The 15,736-nt window shown below is 34.6% G+C and overlaps 1 long non-coding RNA gene across 1 annotated transcript; it reads right to left on the bottom strand.

Moving 5' to 3' along the window:
• Positions 1 to 2,875: 2,875 nt before the first annotated feature.
• Positions 2,876 to 15,662, bottom strand: LOC110677053. Its single transcript, XR_002500919.1, has 4 exons — positions 15,276 to 15,662; positions 15,185 to 15,221; positions 14,292 to 15,069; positions 2,876 to 3,041 (listed from the first exon to the last, which is right to left on the bottom strand). It is a non-coding gene; the product is annotated as an uncharacterized LOC110677053 (long non-coding RNA).
• Positions 15,663 to 15,736: the final 74 nt, after the last annotated feature.

Below are 15,736 nucleotides of genomic sequence, written 5' to 3'. Positions count from 1 at the left end.
TTGTGTTTATACCAATTATGCGCATGCTGTTCAAATCCTCACATGAACCTCTCAGCAAAATATGATTGAGTTTGCAACACATCGAATCATAAATAGCCGTTTGAGTGAAATTCCATGCCAGCAAACGTAGCAGACATTTGAAATAATTAATCGTCTGCTTAGATTTATCATCCACTTTGGAAAAACTTGAGGGTTTTAATAACAGTTTACTTTGAACACAATACTTTTCACTTTTTCAGCCATAAAAACGGTGGGCTGCATTTGACGTTTCGTGAGAGGGGAATCTGGGCTGCATATGACGTTGATATTTTTCCTCTTCGCGAGTCTCTCTCAGGTTTCGACCATACGACATGTACCGCAACTTGCCCCATACTCACCAGGAGAATCTCTCTTTCTCTGAGTACATTTCTCAACACTGGCTACGCTTCCGCAAGACATACCAGAAATAAACGGAAAATTTAATTTGTTCCCGTAACCGACAACAAGAAGTGGTGACTTTCCGCAAACTTAAACAACTCGCTTTAATCCGTTCGATGGCTTTTATTTGCAAATTGTTAAATTTTCCCTGTAAAGTGTATAATTGGATTTGCCTATTTTAGTTATTAGCTCATTCATTTTTAGTTTCTTTAACTCACGTTTACTACCCACGTCTGATCTATCTATTTCTGGAAAACGGTCTCGTACGGTACTCTTCACGACGTCTATGTTGCTCCTGTAGGTTTACTCCTTATTAATATTGCTACGGGATAATGTTTCAGAACAGTTTCCTCAAGTATTACAGCTACTCAACTACTTCAACCTTGACACTGAGCTTCACTCTTTAGCTGAAACTTTCCTGGCAATAGGGTCCTAAAGCCCTGTCCCAATTTTAGTGCCAAACGCATAAGTTTAGGTTAAAAACATATGTTTACTCAATTTTCTAATGTTTTCCTATGGTTTAAGCCCAAAAAACATTTTTTGTTTTTTTTTTAAATTTTGTCACACCCCTTGGTTTAAATTCAAATTTTGGGTGTATTTTGTTTTCCGTGTCCCTTCCGAAATGTCAGAAAAGAACAACCCCGGTGTTAAAAAGTTGAACCCCTGTGGTATTTTTGTCGACTAAGCGAACGTCAAACATGATCTCAAGTGTCAAGGTTCATTTATGGATCCAATAGGGTCCTAAAGCCCTGTCCCAATTTTAGTGCCAAACGCATAAGTTTAGGTTAAAAACATATGTTTACTCAATTTTCTAATGTTTTCCTATAGTTTAAGCCCAAAAAACATTTTTTAAGTTTTTTTTAAATTTTGTCACACCCCTTGGTTTAAATTCAAATTTTGGGTGTATTTTGTTTTCCGTGTCCCTTCCGAAATGTCAGAAAAGAACAACCCCGGTGTTAAAAAGTTGAACCCCTGTGGTATTTTTGTCGACTAAGCGAACGTCAAACATGATCTAAAGTGTCAAGGTTCATTTATGGATCCAATTTTTAAATTAAAGTTTTAATATGATTTATCCGATATTAGAGCGGGAAAAATGCTAAAGTAGTTGCAGTAACATGCTCTTTCGTGATATTAAATGAAAACAAGATTTCATTGAACATTTTAGGACCCTATTTTTAAATTAAAGTTTTAATATGATTTATCCGATATTAGAGCGGGAAAACATGCTAAAGTAGTTGCAGTAACATGCTCTTTCGTGATATTAAATGAAAACAAGATTTCATTGAACATTTTAGGACCCTATTAAATGAATCGAACCGCTTAATCTGCAGACTTACAACGTTCTGTTTTTGTTTTGATTTATACTGCATTTTAGATGCATTCTTCTGTACTGTTTTGCTTTATTCCTTACCATAGTGTAGCAGTGACGGCGGGATGTTGAGGGGGCTCATGGAGGACCATTGGTAACGGAGGCGCTTTTACTGATTGCGTAACACTCTGTTTCTCAAAAACTATTTTTTGGATAATGGGTAAAATTTACTCGTTGATTTGACGTACAAGTCGACTACTCTTTAATGAGTAAAGGCCCTTTACTCTTTTTATGAGTTAAACTAGTTTTTCTCAAAGAGGATACTTTTTTACCCTTTAAAGAGTACTTTGGTCTTACAGTGCAGATAGAACTTAAATTTGACATTAATTAATTGGAGGGGAATCAATTTCCGAACTGCGGGGACGGGCCTGGTGTAGGGGTTAGAACACACGCCTCTCACGCCGAGGACCTGGGATCGAATCCCATCCCCGAGATAGTCACTAAAAATTTCAGTGACAACTTCCTTCGGAAGGGAAGTATATAGAGCCGTTGGTCCCGAGATGAACTAGCCCAGGGCTAAAAATCTCGTTAATAAAGAAAAAAAAAAAAATTCCGAACTGTCAATTTTAGGTTTGGACTAATTTTAACAACATAATGGACCTATGCACGAGTTCACTATTTGACGTTTGAGCGGTGCCGTGTTATTTACGTGACCATGGAAACTACACAGCAAAAAAAGTTGTTGAATATTACATCGAAACTGCTGCAACCAAGTCGTTCCCTCGGTTGAGGGATATTACACGGCTCGACGTACTCGCGGGCAATTGGTGTAATAAATGTGATCGATGTAATTTTTCCGATGTAATATATTCAACGTACACGATATGATGTAATCGATGCGATGTAATTATGAAAGCTATGTAATCAAAACGATTTAAGCAACAAAATGATTGCAAATTCTGCTCAATGGTTGATCAAATTGCCTTTTTATCCATTTTTGCACCTAAATCTCATTTATGATATAAAACGCGTTTTACTCGGAAATCAGAGTTACCAATTAGTATTTTTTGCTTATTCAAAAATGGATAAAAGGTAATTTGATCAGCCATTGAAAAGAATTTGATGATATAAATAAAGAATGTTTAAACGAAAAGTATTAAATTGTATTTATTTGTTATATATTATCGTTTTTAACAGTAATAGGCCTTCGTATTGATAACCAGAGTGATGATAGCGAGAAGACGCTCGATCTTGTGTGCTGACTTCCTGAGTAGACTGTGAACCATTGTGAGCTGGTCGTACAAGTCTTTTGAGCCTGTACAAAAAAATAAAATAAAATATAACGTTAGTAAAATGTACTGTCTGGTATTTTTTTAAGTGTAAAATGTGACATTTAATAATAAATTGTATAATCCAACAGTGCACTTCTTATTTTAGCTTTGTGCACTAGTAGAGAGGTTAAAACAAGAAGATTGAGTCCATTTGCTGACGGATTAATCAGTTCAGTGCTTCGGAAAACGTAAATAAGGGTAAAAGTTGGCCATTGTGACGGCCATATTTGGTTTTCGAGATGTTTCACTATAAACATCTCAGGCTACAACATTTTTGTCATGTTCGGTTATTCGTTTTTCAAAACTAAAGTGGAATATGAGACAATTGTGAGAAAATGAATCAAATTGGTATCATCTATTTTGAGCATTTATTTTTCTCGTATACCAACTACTAATCTTAAAACTCAAAAATACATAATTTTGATAATCTTGAATACTCTAAAATACATGATTATGCAATAATCTGAAAATTAGACTCAACGATATGTAGGGGGAAGGCGGGGCAGTATGGTCATATGGGGTATTATGGGCCACCCTTCATTTGAGCTTAAAAACCGATTTGGATCCCGATAACCCGGATAAAAAATACAATACAAAAACAATATAACGTATTGAAACAGTACCATTCAATATATTGGAAATACAATACAGTGTTTTGTGAAATGACAATACAATTACAGTACAATATATTGTTTTCAACAGTTCACTGTATGGTATATGAGATTTTTGCAATATAATGTATGGGTGGTTAAGTATCGTAACAATACAAATATAGATATTTTCTCATACAAATATTTTGAAAACACAATATGATATATTGTTCATGTATTGTCTTGATAAGCAATTCGTGTATTGTTGTACAATACAAAAACAATTCAACAAACTGTATCATGGTTGCATGTCAGCTAATGTCAAGTGACTTCTAAAAAACTACTTATTTTGACTTTTTGAATATTTTCCACCCAACATTTCTTGCTTTTTGAACTTGTTTTGTTTATTTCTTTCAGCAAAGCTACATAGAAAAAAGCAACAGTTGTTTTACGCGAAAATAGGAATTTGACCAAAATTGTAAGGTATAAAACCAATTAAAAACAATACAATGTTCTGTTACAACATATTATATTGTTTTTGAATTGTATATCCAAACATGAATAATATTGCTTCGACATTCAATTACAATACACTGTATTGTATCCAATACGTTATATTGTACATTAATGGTTTATTCCATTCACTGAATGATACGTTTTTATCCGGGAACCTTTGAACCTTATAAATTATGCTTCAACTAGGCACAACTGTGAAAACCGTGCAAAAATCTTGTTTTATACTTCATATGGAAAATCTGAAATGCTTATACTACTTCGAAAATCTTATAAGATTTTGGATGTTAAAATAAGCTTTGCATAAAGTTTTGTCTATTGTTTTCATTTTTTTTTTTCACAGTAGTTCACTCTTCCACTATATATAGGCATGATGTGCATGAAATTGAATTCACTAAATTGGATTCTAAAAAAACAGAACTTATATAAAACATGTAGGAACGGGGCAATATGGTCATACCCAGTGAAAGCTACCTTATCACAAAAATAGACAATCAATACATGGCTTTTTTTGCAGTTTCATTGCAATATTACATAACCGCACGTGATTCCCTGGGCTTGGGATTATATTTTCCAGGGAGCGATGAATTTCAACTAGATTTTTTTTTTTTTTGAAACAACAAGAGAAAAGCTTTACGTCAAAGAAAAGTATATTTGTTTTGATTTCCTGCATTATTGATTCTAATAATTATGCATGTAGCATAAAAACTGTCCCGCCTGTTTGTTGCTCAGTAGAAAACGGTGGAAAATGTAATATTTCCGTTACACTAAATTATATTGAAGTACATGGCGTTAGGATAAATTTTGTTCCAGAAGTTCACTGCCGTTCTACGCATATTTGTCCCGCGGTCCATAAAGTTTACATAGAACATGGGATAAGTAGGTGTAGAAGGGCAGTTTAGGTCATCGATTTTTCGTAACAGTTTTGGAGTATTCGAAACTACTATCATAATTAATTTTAGTAAGTTTTGACCATCTTTGCTGCCTAAGTATTTTTCAGTATTGTAATCAACTTCTACAATAGCTGATGACCTTTTACTTTGTCGCGGTTAAATAACATTCTTCTGTTGAATGGATTGGCGCAAGTTCCCTGTACTTCTTTTTACCAAAAAAGAAAGTAAAAAAGTTGTTCTAAAGCGATTATTGTTGTTTATTTTCTAAAAGGAAAAACAAGTTCAAGAGAAGTGGGACCAACAAAAAAGTGCTTTTATTTCCAACAAAAACATTATCACATCTAAAATAGAGTATTTAGTTTTTTTAAGGAAGATTTTATTTCAATGCAAAAATGTGTTGTTTCCAGTTGAATGTCGTTTATAAGCATTTGATAAATTGAAAACATTCAGATTTTTTCAAATGTTTTTTCGTCTATTTTACAAATATAATAAACTCTGTAGGAATAGAGCAAAAAAACACTACAAGCACGAAAAATAGTACGTTTCTTAAGTAAGCTCATTTTTTAGAGTTTTGATCTCTATTTCAATGCAAATCTCTATTTTTGGTTAAGCTATCTAAAGTCTCTGTTTAAATAAAAATTATCTCTAAAGTTACTTTTTGAATCTGATGCAAAATTTTAGATGCTCCAGAGAAATCTACAGAAACTATTACGCGATTATTCCACAAGTTATGATATTTTTCTCAGATCTCGAGGAATGTTTCAGGAATTCTAGTAATTTCCAGATTTCCTCTTGAATGCTTTCTGGAATTTCTCCAGGGATACTACCAGCGATTTTTCAATGGATGCCTATAAGAATTTCTTCTGAATCCTTGAGCACTTCAACGCTTCCATGAAAATTTATTCTAGAGTTTTTGAAAAAAACCTTCCGACATTTTTGCACTAAATTCTACAATAATTCCTAAGTCGATTTTTTATTTATTCTAGACATTTTCATAAAAATTCCTTCAAATATTCATCCACGATTACTCTTAGAAATTGCTCCAACAATCCTTCAGACATTGTTCGATGATATATTCTATAAACTATTCCCAAGAATTTCTCGATAAATTTGACCTAGCATTCCTCAATAAGTTCTTCCAGAAATTTATCTTGGAATTTCTCCAGCATTTTATTAACATATTGTTACTGCGGTTCAAAAATTTCTCTAATAATGTTTCGAATAAAATTGTTTGATCACCATGGATTCGTCAAAACTTTATTCAAGGTTCAGGGATTCAGTCCAAATTTCTTCTATTTATTTCTTCAAAACGTCTTTTTTTTTTTACCTAATCATTTATTTAGCAGGCTCAAGCGCCCTTAGGCATTACGGAGCCGGATTGAAAGGATTTATTTACAAAATCATATTTGTTTCTTATAGAACTAAGTTAGTTTTGGGGAACCGTAAAACTCGCGGATTGGTCGAGGTTAAGGAATACAATCATTTTGGAAGGGATGGGAATTTTGGTTTACTTGTTGATCTTCAACAGCAGCATGTTGTTGAGGCGTTATTGCTGCTGGTCAACGCAGAGTGGACATGACGACAACCTGTAACGGTACAAACAAACGGGTTTCGAGGGAAACAAGGTGGACATCCAAAAAACGGGAAGGGGTATACGAGGAGGACAAGCGGAACAAAAGGCATATTATCAAACAAAAACGTCGATTTGCTTCAAAAACTTGTAAACAAGTAACATGTAGTCAAAGTCCAGTCTACCCAACACATCTCTAATGTCTTCCTTGTCTGGTTTTCCTCGGGCCCTGAGAGATGTACATAGATTTGATCTGGCAATTTCGTATTCGGGGCAGTACCAGACAACATGGTTGATGTCTTGGTAACCAGCTCCACAACCACATCGATTATTGTCTGCGAGCCCTATTCGATAGAGATGCGAGCCTAACGAGTAGTGGTTGGACATCAGCCGACACATTATTTTGATAAAGTCGCGACTCATGTTCATCCCTTTAAACCACGACTTCTTTGATACCTGCGGGAGAATGGAATGTAACCACCTGCCCAATCCCCTTTCTCCCATTTTTGTTGCCAACTGAGCAAGGTCTGCTGACGAGCAATTGTAAAAAATTCTTCAAAGGCGATTTGTCGATCATAAATATCGCCTTCCATAGCGCCCACCTTGGCCGGAATCGAGCAATGCGAGGGGACCCAAACCAAGGTGATGGTATGATTCGATAAAGCACTCAATTTAGATCGTATTTCACGGAGAAAATACGGGGAGTACTTTACCGGCCTCATTGAACGTATAGCCTCGATGGAGCTGAGACTATCCGTAAAAATGAAATATCGATCAGAGGGAAGAGAGGCAATTCGCTCTAATGCATAGTGTATAGCCGCTAATTCTGCGACGTATACTGAACAAGGGTTCTGAAGTTTGTGGGCGGCGCTTTGAAATTCGTTGTATACACCAAATCCAGTGGAATCATTTGTTTTTGACCTGTCAGTATAAAACGTTCTGTTGCTGCTGACCTGGCCGAACTTGTTTGCAAAAAATAGTGGTATGACCTCCGATCGGAGCCGATCTGGAATTCCATGGGTTTCTTGCCTCATGGTCAGATCAAAACCTACAGTGGAGTTGGAGAGATTTGGGAAGCAACTACGATTGGGAGCATTCAAAGAAGGGTTAATCTCCAGACTCATGTACCAGTAGTACAGTGTCATGAATTTTGTTTGAGGATTTCGTATCAAAACGTCTTGTAGGACATTATTTAGAGATTCTATTTTTTTAGTTATCTTAGCAATTTATCAAGAATATTCTAGGAAGAATTTCATCAAAAATTTAGAAGGTCTTTCAGAGATCTTTGTAGGAATTCGGCGTAATTAGAACTCGCACAAGTTTAATCTGAGGTTATTCTAGGAATTTCTTTCGAAATTCCACGCAGTTTTTGCAAAACAATCTAAAAAATTTGCTTGAAATTTCCCTTGATGAATTTGAATGAAATGAACAAAAATATTTGAAGACTTCATGGAGAAATAAAAAAAATGAGGAGTACCTGAAGGAATTTTAAATTCTCGAAGATGCTCTAAACGGGAAGCCTGGTGGAAGTCATAGGGAAATAATACAAAAAAAATGGGATGGATGATATCCATAGAAAAAATCCAGATTGAACTGTTGAAGATATCTTAAACGAAATTCTTGAGAGAATTACTCAGAAAGTTAGTGAGAAATATCGAAACAAACTAATGAAGAGATCTTCGGAGTAATATACAGTCAGTAAGGTAAGGTAAAGTAAGTTGTTTGAAGTTGGTGTGTTCTGCAAGCTTGCGTAACTTCTGAAAGTGAATAACTTTGCCGAACAAACCAACCACCCTCAACTTACCGTTTTTAAATTAAATCAAAAACCTCTTGGTTACTTGCTTTTGTTTTTGATATTTCAGCTCAAGTACTGCATTAGGAAAGTATTATGTTAAAATCAATTTCTGAAGGATTATTCTAAAAAAAAACTATAAGGATTCTCTCTGGGGCCTTCCTTAGCCGAGTGGTTAGAGTCCGCGGCTACAACGAAAAGCCATGCTGAAGGTGTCTGGGTTCGAATCCCGGTCGGTCCAGGATCTTTTCATAATGGAAATTTCCTTGGCTTCACTGGGCATATAGTATCATCGTACCGGCCACACGAGATACGAATGCGAAAATGGCAACTTAGGCAAAGAAAGCACTCAGTTGATAACTGTGGAAGAGCTCATAAGAACACTAAGCTGAGAAGCAGGCTCTGTCCCAGTGGGGACGTTAATGCCAAAAAGAAGAAGAAGAAAGATTCTCTCTGAGAAATTGAAGAATTCTCGAAGATTTTTAAATATATTTCTTTTTTAATAGAAATTTTGGAGATATATGAGAGAATTTTAAAATAATTCCTGGCACCAAGAGAACAATGTTAGGAGGAGTCCTTGAAGCAATTTCTAGGCGTCCTTGAACAATAATCTTAAGCGATTTCTAGTAGTAAAATTTTTTGCAAGACCTAATTGAGACATTCCTTGAGTAACTACTGGAAAAATCGTTTTCAATTTTCTTAAGGGTTTTTCTTACGGGTATCCAATAAATGCAGTTCTTAAATTTTCTTTCCAAAAGTAATCTAAAATACAACTTGGAATATTTAAAGGAATACGTGGAGAAATCAATATATGAACTAAACTTCTTCTTTCTGGCGAACGTAATCCCACTGGGACAAAGCCTGGTTCTCAGCTTAGTGTTCTTATGAGCACTTCCACAGTTATTAACTGAGAGCTTACTATGCCAATGACCATTTTTGCATGTGTATATCGTGTGGCAGGTACGAAGATACTCTATGCCCTGGGAAGTCAAGAAAATTTTCAACCCGAAAAGATCCTCGACCGGTGGGATTCGAACACACGACCCTCAGCTTGGTCTTGCTGAATAGCTGCGCGTTTCCCGTTACGGCTATCTGGGCCCCCTGAACTAAACCTTTTTAATTAATTAAGGGGATGGATTGTTAGAGTATGTTTAAGAGAAAAAAAAACTACTAATTTAACTTTAACACTTCATTTTTGCAAAAAAACTAAATCACTAGCTCGCTTTACTAGTGATTTTAGTATTTTTTTTTTTTTGCAAAAGTTAAGTGTCAAAGTACAATTAGTAGGTTTTTTCTCTAAATAAATAAAATTTTTAAAATCATTCCTGGTGAAATTTTTTAAGAACTCTGTTGATAAATTGTGTTAAGAATTTTAGAGAAATTACTGTAGATAATCTAAAAAATACTAGTAAACCCTGAAAAGAATTGCACGAAACTATTATGACATTTTAGGAAGAATTTAATTCTTGGCGGAAAGTTAGGAGGAATTTCTGAATGATTAATCTGAAGAAATCACTATAAGAATTCCCTCTGAGAAATTGTTCGAATACTCTTATTTTTTAAAGATTCTGAATATAAATTCTAGTGATATCTGAGAAAACGTAAAAGAATAATCTTATAAGGAATCCTTAAAGCAATTTCTAGAATTTCTGACACAAACATCTTTAGCGACTTGTAGAAGAGTAACCACTTAAGAATTAACTGAAGATTTTTGCAAGAGTTACTTAAATTTTTTCCATTGTAATTTGTAAAAAAAACGTTTCAAGTTATCTTGTTGTCTGAAGAATTTTTCTTACGGGTATCCAATGAACGCAATTCTTATGTTTTCTTTTAAGCATTTAAAAAAATAAACAACTGGGAAGCGAACTCTAAAACAACAATTTTTGAAATCATTCCTGGCGGAATTTATTATCAACTCTGAGGAGGAATTGCGTGAGAAATTTTAGAGATATTACGATATAAAATCTACAATTACTCAGTAGAAATTCTGGTGATATCTGAGAGAATTAAAATATATTTCCTGGAACAAATTTTATTGACCAATACTAAGGGGAATTCATGAAGCAATTGCTAGGCGCTCTGAAACAACAATTTCAAGATACATAAAAATATTGTTTTGCTAGAATTTAGTGTTTTTTGTTTAACGTTTTAATTAAAACATACATTAAAACAACAACTGAAAGAATACTCGAAGTAATCATTCCTGGTGGAATATGAACAACTATGTGCAGGAATTGTGTTGTAAGAAATATTTGTTAAAATTCTAGTATACCTATTGATTATACACACTTAAAATAATTCGCAGTATCCTGTGAAATAAATCACCGAATTTGAACTGTAAACAATAAAAATACAGATTTTCTTGTGAAATCTACTATTTTACCGACAAAATCTGTGAAATTAAACCCGTCAAAAACTCGTGAAACTCGAATGTTGTTGTTTACGTTAGAAAGGATTACTATAATTTTACCAGACTAACAAGAAATTATTGCCGTGTGTGAGTAAACTGTAGAAAAATGAGACAATGAGTCAAAAATATGAGCCAACTCATCCATGATTTTTTGACTGCTGAGCTGCGTGATTGACATCTCACGCATGAAAAATCTCAAGCGTGAGTTATTAGAAATTGAGTTTTTACAACACTACTTGGAATCAACTTTAGAGACAAGAAGTGTAGACTAGAAAAATTACCATCGGTGCACAATATTCCGCTTATTAAAGACATGTTATGTGCTTTCGTAAAAATAACTGTTGAGGGAGTTCGGGAAAAAATCGTCTTAATTCTCTTAAGGATTTTTCTTACAAGTATCAAATAAAAATTCTTTAGTTTTCGTTACAAAAATGTAAAAAATAACAATGAAAGGATATTTGAAAGAATCTTTGGAGAAATCAACAAATTTAGAAATTTGCAAACTCTGTGCAGGAATTGCGTTAGGAATTTTGAATGAATTGCGGTAAAATCTAAGAACTACTGGAAGAATCCAGAAAATAATTGCATTACCAAACTGTTATAACATTTCTGGAAGAATTTAATTCCGAAATGAATTTCTTAAGGACCATACCGAAGAAATCACTAAGAGGATTCTCTGTGGAAAATTTTTGTTTAACTTTCCTAAGATTTTTGAAAGATTCCTAATTATTTTTATTTTTTTAGATATCTTTAGAAATTTTGATCTAAAGAAAATAATCTACAGTGGTTACACTATTATGGGTCACCCATTGATATAGGTCATTTGCATTTACATTGCATGTGGAACAGAGTGACTAATAATCGTGACTAGGTGACCCATAATAGTGTGGCCACTGTAATTAAAAATAATAATTCCTGGAACCAATATCAGAGATCTTAAGATGAACCATTGAAAAAAATTCTGGGTGTTCCTGTCCAAAATTCTTAAGCAACTTCTAGAAGACTTACATAACAAAAAACCTAAGATTTTTTTTTTGCGAATATTACATACTTGAGAAATTTGTTGAAGAATTTCTAAAAAACATCGTGGATAATTCTCTTAAGATTTTTTCTTACGAGTGCCGTGAATCGCAAGTCAGTCCCATCTGCATTTTCGTCAAAATTGAGTTGAGTTCAGTTTTCAACATCTCTTCCAATGCTCTTTCAGCTGCACCAATAAAATAATATGATTTGTTCGGAAAAAATAGGAAAAACGGCAAGTCAAATTGTCCCATAACGAAAAGTAATCGCATATCAGTCCCACTACAGACTTTTGAACCGTGGAACACAAAAATGTAACTTGTTTTGATCATCTTTATATTTTTCTCGGAAAGATATTGTAGTGAAAAGCAAGTTGTGAAAGTTTCACCACGTTTCACCAAGATTGGAACATGTAGCAATCACCTGGAATTTTTTGAATATTCGTATGGAAAACGAGTTTGAAAACTTCACAACCCACTTTCTCAATGCCTACTTTTTACAGATGGGACTGACTTGCCATTCACGGCAGTACAGACGTGATAAAAAAAACAACCAGAAGAATATTTCAATGAATCGCTGGAGGAAGCTATAGAATAAGTTCCCGAAATTATTTCTAGTCGAATTTATAAACAACTCGGTGTAGGAATTGCGTTACTAATTTTAGTGAAATTACAGGAGAAAATCTAAAGATACTGAAATAATCCGAAATAAGGCATTATCAAACTATTTTGACATTTTTGGAAAAAAAATCTTCAAATGAGTTTCTACAGGATTATCCTGGAAAAATGTCCAAAAGGATTCACTGTGAATAGTTTTCGTCAGAAGATGATAGAAAGATTTTTAATAGAAAATCAAGGGACATCTTGAAGCATTTATTTAAAAAAATAAATGAAAAATAGGCCTTGCAGCAATTTCTAGGCGTTAAAAATCATAAGGGATTTCCAGAAGAGTTAGAATGATCAAAGTATTTTGGACAGATCGTTACGCGTATGTTATTTAGCCACTTCCATTTGATTTTGCCGTAAATGTCCAAATTATATACGCGTAACGGCCTGCCCAATATACTTTGATCACCCAACTTGAGAAATATATGAAGTATTTTTTGCTAGAATTACTTTAGATATTTTGAAAAAAACAAATCGTTTTCAATTATCTTAGGCATTTTTATTACGGGTATCCAATGAATACAATTTTTGAGTTTTCCTTAAAAAATTACATTAAAAACAGCTGGAAGAATACTTGAAAGAATCTAGGGAAAAATTGCGAAATCATTCCTGGTGGAATTCATAAACTTTATTTAATAACTCTGTGGATGAATTGCGTTAGGAATTTTAAAGGCAATGTGGTAGAAAAGCTAAAAATTACTGAAAGAATCCTGAAAATAACTACATTAGAAAACTGTTGATATTTTTGGAAGAACTTATATTTTGGTCAAATCCTCAAATGAATGGACCTTCCAAAAGGATTCTATGTGAGAAATATTTGTTTGAATTCGAAAGATTCTTAATTATTTTCAATTTTTATAGATATCCTTAGAATATCTATCAAAAGATATCTGAAAATAAAAAAAAAATCCGCAAAAATCAACAATACAAAACAAAGAGACTTCTAGAAGAATAACTTGAAAAATCCGAGGAGAAATTTTACTTTAGAAATTCCTTGAGGGATTTCTGAAAAAAAAACATCGTGGTTAATTCTCTTAAGGGTTTCTTCTGACGAGCATCCAACGAATTCAGTTCTTGAGTTTTCTTAACTAACAATCTTAAACATCAACTTAAAGAATACTTGAAGGAATATCTGAAAGAATCTAAAAGAAATCATTTCGGGCGGAATTGTGGATGAATTGCATTAGGAATTTTAGAGGAATTACGTTAGAAAATCTAAGAGTGCGACTTGAGTGGACGCGAAACGCATAGCAAAGCGTAGATTGCATGGGAACGAATAACAATGATTAATAATGAATTATAAGAAAAATGCTTCTTCTGGGTAAAGTCTCTTCAAACAAAACAAAAAAAATCGTCAAACTCCAATGGATTTTTGATTAGCTATGCGTGTCGCGTCTACTCTGGCCGACACCTAAGATTTACTGTAAGAAGCTTTAAGGTGAAGATGCATTGAAGCCAAACCTAGAACTTTCAAGAGCACACGTCTAGAGAACCAGACAATCGTCTGTGCTGAAAATTTAATTCACTGGTCACTCGGTGGTGGTCTGGATCTGCATCTTCACCTTAAAGAATTGCATTAGAAGGCTGTTGATATTTTAGGAAAAAATTGAGAAAAATATTTTTTGAAGTCAGAAGTTTTTTGTAAGATTCTTAATAAATATTCTGAAGATATCTGAGAGAATTTAAAAATAATTTCTGGAATCAACTATAGAAGACAATATTAAGAAGAATCCTTGATAAGAGTAGAAATCTGGAGAATGTTATAAAATTGACTTGCTTACCCAATACACCAAAGGTGTCTCGCGTATTACGGTCAGGGATGGTACTTCTTCTGCCATATCCGCAGCGCTAAACCGTGGATCCTTGTCCGACTGGTGCACCAACCCGAACAACTCGCGCTGCAACATCCACTCGGCGCTTCAGTGGATCTATATGACAAGATGTCCTTATGAGCCCCGGAATGGTATATAAACTTCAGCTGGATTCCTGATTCTCCTGCCTGGTGACGGTCTCCGTTCGGGCACGTATGTCGGAGCAATCCCGTTGTGGTTTTCTTTCCGAATCCATCCCGATGAAAGGTTTTCAGTCAGCAGGAACCACCGCCTTGATTCTAAGATTCGCTTTGACCGGTGCTATTGCGATGGAATCGTTATCTTCATCCAAACAGGTTGAGTTTCCCGGTATCTGTTGACGGAACGTTGCTGTGGGGGAAGTTGTGTACATAGATATCTCCATCTTCCAGTTATACTTTCTTTTTATTTGTTCTTCCGGATGATTCGAGGTCGAGAATTTGTTACCGCAACATGGTACAGCGAGCGGCTACCGTAGCACGATCTCCGATCCATCGCTGGTCCGAAGTGCAGCAGGCGGGACGTAGTTGGTGCCAACGCATTTGGTGGACTACCTGCTGATCTGGTGTTGGTGGCGGTTTTTCGTACTCGAACCGTTTTCCTTTCGCTCGATCTGGCATTTTCCCGATTCTCGATTATCGCAGATTAATTCCTGACGGCGTTCTCTATGGCTTGTAGGCTGATTTAGATGTTTCTTTATTTAAGAATGCTGAAATTTAAAAGAAAAAAGTTTCTAGACAACATATTCCCAATGAAGGAAGGGGGAGCATCACTACGGCAGATTTATTTCAATGTTCTAAATAAATTATATACTATTTACTTACCTGATTACAATGTATAACATTGCCGTCAATGATTTTCCTGCAAAGTAATGATAAATTAATTGAAATAACAACATAAAATGCAAAAACTTACCAAACAAACAGCATTCATCGGTTGCGGTAAAATAAAAATGGCAGCTTGTTAGTCCGAGCCGTCCGAGCACAACAAAATCAGAACTGTGTTGCTAGATTCAATATCGCATTTCAAAAATATGCGATCATACATCGATTTCGTGTAATTCTACCCAACTTAGTCGGAACCACTTGGTTGCAGCTGTTTGTGTGTAATATTCACATTCCTTTAATGTAAATATTACATATTCCCAACATAATGAAAAAAACTTAATTCAATTTTTGTGTAATTTCAGAATGATGTAATATAACATCGAACCGGTGTGATTGTGTATCTGGAAAACACGATTACATCGGAATTTTTTTACATCAACGGTATTACATCGAGCCAAATTACATTATTTTTTGCTGTGTATGCACGCGTTCACTATTTGACGTTGTAGCGGTGCCGTGTTACTTATGTGACCATGGAAACCAGTGAAT

The sequence above is a fragment of the Aedes aegypti genome, chromosome 1 (genome assembly GCF_002204515.2).
Source record: "Aedes aegypti strain LVP_AGWG chromosome 1, AaegL5.0 Primary Assembly, whole genome shotgun sequence".
NCBI lineage: Eukaryota > Metazoa > Arthropoda > Insecta > Diptera > Culicidae > Aedes > Aedes aegypti.
This window is presented reverse-complemented; position numbering and strand designations above follow the sequence as displayed.